Below are 6,146 nucleotides of genomic sequence, written 5' to 3' on the forward strand. Positions count from 1 at the left end.
CGCCTTTAAAAGTTATATCACTTCCCCGATTGGAACTATGTGCGGCCGTAATTTTGGTAAGGCTGTACAATAAAGTAATACCAAAATTAGGTATACCAATACAACGGCGATATTTTTGGTCTGATTCGTCAATCGTCTTAGCCTGGGTAACTTCACCTTCTACGCGTTGACAAACATTTGTTGCGCATAGGGTGGGGGAAATTCACGATCTTAGCTCAGTATACGAATGGCACCATATTGGAACTAAGGACAATCCCGCGGATATTATTTCACGAGGATGTGGTGCGAAAGAAATTATAAATAGTTCTATATGGTGGCACGGACCAAGCTGGTTAACCAGCGATCATAAAACTTGGAAAAAAACTGTTTGCGAATTAAAATATACCGAAATACCAGAAGAGAAGGGTACACCGAAAACTGTTGCATTTTTAGCACAACCGGTTATAAACGAACAAATATTAAACAATAATTCCTCTTGGAATAGATTATTGCGCATTTTTTGTTATTGTTCACGTTTTATAAAAATAAGAATAAAAAAAATTAAAGTAGTTGGTCCAATATTATCAGATGAATTAAAAGAAGCTGAAATAATTATAATTAAAATAGCTCAAGCTTCCTATTGGTCCAGTGAAATAAATGATTTAAATAAAAATGGCACTTTAACGATAAAAAGTAAATTACATAATTTACAACCCTTTTTGGAAAACGGAATTATACGAGTCGGTGGCCGCATAAAAAATGCCAGTCATGTGAGTATAGCACAGCTTCATCCTATTCTAATTCCAAAAAATAGTATTATTGCGAAATTAATATTGCGTAACGAACACGATTGACTTTTGCATGCAGGCCCGCAAGCAATGTTAGCAAACAGTCGATTAAAGTACTGGATAATTGGAGGCAGAAATATTGCTCGACATATATTTCACCAGTGTATTAAGTGTTTTCGACTTCGACCAACAGTAGTTGAACCAATAATGGCGGATTTACCATCGGAACGACTGGAGCCAAATCGACCGTTTAAAAAATGTGGGGTTGACTATGCCGGTCCTATTACCATAAAAACAAGTTTACGAAGAAATGCTACAACAATAAAAGGGTATATCTGTGTGTTTGTATGTTTTAGCACTCGGGCAGTCCATATTGAATTAGTTGCTGATCTAACTACTGAGGCATTTCTAAATGCTTTAAAACGCTTTATCGGACGCCGCGGTGTATGCTCCGATATATTTAGTGATAATGCTACCAATTTTGTGGGAGCTAATAATAAATTGTTAGAGCTAAAAAAAATATTTCATACTGAAGAGCATTTAACTAAAATATACGATGCTTTATCGTCTGAGGGCATAAGGTGGCATTTCATACCCCCTCGATCCCCTCATTTTGGCGGATTGTGGGAGGCTTCCATTAAATCTGTAAAAATCATTTATACCGAGTTTTAGGTACGGCTAATCTGACATATGATGAACTGAACACCATCTTAATTAAAATAGAGGCAGTCCTTAATTCCAGACCTTTAACCCCATGTTCCTCCGATCCTACTGATACGACACCATTAACACCGGCTCATTTTTTAATTGGTGAACCTACCTGTTCATTACCGGAGCCAGATTTAACTGGTATACCAGAAAATCGGTTAAAACGTTGGCAGCGGGTAACGTAATTGACTCAAATATTATGGAAGCGCTGGAGTAAAGAATATTTGTCGCAACTTCAAATCAGGCAAAAGTGGTTAGCAAATAGGGGCCCTAAGCTCAAGGTCGGTACTATAGTATTAGTGAAAGAAGACGACGTGCCCCCGATGTCTTGGTCAATGGGTCGAGTTGTCCGTGTCCAAGCTGGTGACGACGGTGTCATCCGAGTGGCGACTATATTATCAAAAGGAAAAGAAATATCCAGAGCTGTCCGTAAACTTTGTCCTCTTCCTTTTGAGGATAATAGTTCGTAAAATATTTGTTTTTTATATTATTCTATGATATCTTATTGATATTTAAATATGGCATGTATTATGAAACATTCTAATTTATTTATATTTAACAATGTCTTTACTTATATATTTATATTACTTATTCATTTATTTAATTTTGTGTGTTTACATCATTTATCTATTTATTGTGAACTTTTGTTGAAAAATATTTTATATGTATTTGTTTTACTGTATTAATATTCTAATTTTTCAAGGCGGGCGGCATGTCGACGCGTATATTATATTTCAAAAATGTCACTATTATTATTATTATCTATTGTTATGTTATCTTATGATCGCCAATGTCGATCCGATCCATGTACGAATGTTACCTATTTTAGTGTGTGTTTAACCGTGTATACATGTACATCTACGCGTCACCGTGTCCGTTTCTGTATTTATAAAATAAATTATACCTTTCTATATTAATGAAAATATATATTAAAAATTATACAGTCCACAAAAAACCAGCGACAACAATTAGAATTAAAACTTTTATTGAAATGGGAATGAAACGATTCACAAGCATTAGTCGTTCTATTCAAATCTGCTGTAGCAGCTGCCCATGTATTTGGAGGAAAAGGCGCGTCATAACGTATATAATTATTTAATAAACAGTTTGAAAATTGCGTTAATCTATGGTCACTTGGTTTAAGACTTAATAAAAATACTTCTAAGTAATCAAAAACTAACTCGGGCTCTAAAAAAACTAATCCGAAACATTTAATTATCCAATTTCTAATACTCGAGTCTTCGGTTTTATATTATACACGTCTTAATCCTACTGTTTGAACATACCTATACCACGATTGTAATAAATGAAAGCGACAACCATAAATTTGAGTACTTGGCCAGATGAACTTACATGCGTTGTGTATAGCTTTCTCGAAGTCAATAACAACATACTTTGGCTCAAACAAGTTATTATCGTGAATACAAAGATCAACTATTAATTTAAGACATTGAGAATAAATATTTTGAGTTTTTGCTTTTAATAAACAAAAAACTAACGGTATATAATGGCCATTAAAATATCCATGTATAGTAAATAGTTGTAAAAAAAATTTACAGCTATATTCAAATGTACCATCCATGTAAATCCATTCTGCAGTTGATAACATTCTTAAATTTGTTTTGCACCCAAAAATTATGATACCATTTTCTTTGTCATTACTAAGTAAAAAATTTTCATCTCGATTGGTCGTGACCTGTATATTATTCAGCATATTCTGAACTTCTTCCCCAGATTTTGGCAAAGGAGGAAAATTTTTTCGCTTTGCATTGTAAATATTATGCTTAATATTATGCAAGTAACTTACTTGCAACGCTTCTGATTGAGAAATACTTCTAATAACTGTACATACTATTTTACTAGGTTTCTCATTATTATCTTCAACAGCTTTGCGTTTGGCCGATACCGATACAATTTGCCTTTGTATATTTGGATCACTAAAAACACAATTATCATTTCAGATTTAAAATAATTAATTATTTAATTATTTTTAATTTTAAATATATATATTCTATAGTACTTACCTATTTGCAATATGGCTATTATCAATATTTTGTTCAGAGATGTTCATAGTTGTTTCACCAAAGGTTTTCACAAAAGCTTTGCAAGTTTTAACTATGCATCGCCATTTTGTTAAACCAGAAGTCAAAGGTCTATTTACTTTGGAAAATTTAAAATTATTTAATACTAATAGTTTATTTCCACGTTCCGATTCAATAAATTGAGCTGCCATTATAGATCTATATTTGATACGTGCGTATTAGACTAAATGAAACTTAAGTGATCAAACAATTTATATTTTATAATACTTCTATCTGTATACTAATAAGATATGACATGATTGACGATTGTCATCTGATACGATTGTTTAGTGTACGTAAATTTGGAACTTCCAAAGCTCAAATACTATTAACACGCCACGTAGCGAACAGTACTGTCGCGTCAAAGCGCCGTACAATTACTAAACGCTTAGTTTAAAAATATTTATTTTCCGAACGGAATTTTGTATCTGTTTATTTTTTCGAGCGGAATTTACATGTAAATTTTTTTGCTTGGATATTTTCCCGGGCGGAGTTTACCATAGATCTTATTCTTACCCGTTCATTTCGGGCGGAATTTACGATCACCCGAACAATTCATATCTACACGCTGATAAAATACATACACAAAAAAAGGTCAAAGTCCAGGTAGATGGAAACCCTCTGGCCGCCGTGCCGTACCATATTTCCCGTAATTGGTCGACTGCTATTGTTATTATTATATGAATATAGATATACAAATTACATGTAAAAAATTATTTTTATCGATATCAACCCTTAAAATCAAAATTTCAAAAAATCCTTTCTTAGCGGATGCCTACGCCATAATAGCTATCTGTATGCCAATTTTCAGTCCAATCCGTCCAATGGTTTGAGCTGTGCGTTGATACCACAGTCATCAGCTTACTGTTTTATATATACAGAATACAGATAAAGATAATATTTGTCATGGCAGTTATAATTTTGAGATTTACAATTATACCACCTACCTATATTAGATAATATGAAGCTATAATTGCTTCAAATTGTCTTATATCCCTCCGCCACTGAATATCACTATAGGTCAGTGGCGTATATAGAAATCAATTATTAATTATATTTTCGTACTTTTTGTCCAACAATAAAAAAATGAATCCGGACTTTTTGTTCAACTTTTTTTTAAAATGGACTTTTTGTCCCCGGACTTTTCGTCCGGGATTCACTTATACACATTATATATGACCAGGGCTCAGATTTTATAGCACGAAAATTTACTAAAATATGCACTATAATATGCCCCTAAAAACACAAAAAAATAAAGTTTTAAAGTTTTAATAAAAATTGTAAATAATAAAAAATAAAAATAAATGATAAAAAATGTATAGTACAAACTTTTTTTTAAAAAATTTTAGGTAATAATCCTTCAATTGATTGATTCATTAAACCATAAAGTATAAACGCTTTATGAGTATAGCAACTATATTGTTATGTTTCATAGTTTCATACCATATAATATAAATTAGTATTATGAAAAATACGAAATAAAAATTATACTGATATAGTAAATAAGCCGAAAATGACACCACAACTTAAAAAATACCACTGAAAACTAAAAATCCTTTAAATACCTATACGAAAAATAGCAAAATAAAATTTCATACTTGAAGTCTTTGATGCATAAAACAAATTTATAGCTAACTCTGCTATTTTTATCTATATCCAATAAAAATAAGCAAATGCTATAAAATCCGAGCCTGTACACATGTATACATTTATAATACGGTATTTACTATTTACAATAACCTTATAATAATATGTTTACTGCAACTTCAGTTAAAACTTAAGGGTCCCAGTGCCAATTTTTAAAATTTTCCACAATTCTATAAAATTTGAAAATGTAATTTGATATTTTAACTGCCACCTCAGACACTCTGATAATAATAATAATAATAATATCTTTATTGTCATAGACGTTATGCTGTCGCACTTCCCCTCCCCACCTAAAACCATATTAGTTTCCCAATTTTTTCTAACTTGAATATTGTAGCCCAATCTAAGTAGTAAAATTAATAATATTTTTTAGAGCTTTCTTGATTATTAGCCATGTTCATCCCTACGCTATTGTTTGTAATATAAAATATATGACAATTCCTTGTATGGGCAAATAGTAAAATAATTTGATTATTACTTTAGTATGAGGAAAATAAATCAATGTAGGTAGATGAAAAAAGTTAACAGTTTATTATTAATGTATAATGTGTAACGAGACACACTATTACACTCCACATCTACCGCACTCTTGTGTCGCGAGTAAGTATTACAACCTATAAATCTCGGCTAGAACACTACATAGAGCGCGTGTTGCGGTAACCGATCATAAATCTACCGACCACCTACTTCAAAATTAATAAATTCAACTAAATTGACAATAATTATTATCAGCAAATAATTATTTTAATCTTCAAAACTCTTTTAATACAAAAAACCAGAAAAAATGATATAATTTAACAAACCAAAAACAAGAAAACACGGTACAGCCATAACCCACATTTATCAGTTCCCAGTCAACACTGAAGGGGATATAGGGGACCGACTGGCTGGCTATTGACACCACCACCTGCTCCCGTTGTACGCTATAGAATCTAATACCAGA

Source organism: Aphis gossypii, unplaced genomic scaffold (assembly GCF_020184175.1).
Source record: "Aphis gossypii isolate Hap1 unplaced genomic scaffold, ASM2018417v2 Contig00319, whole genome shotgun sequence".
NCBI classification, from domain to species: Eukaryota; Metazoa; Arthropoda; class Insecta; order Hemiptera; family Aphididae; genus Aphis; species Aphis gossypii.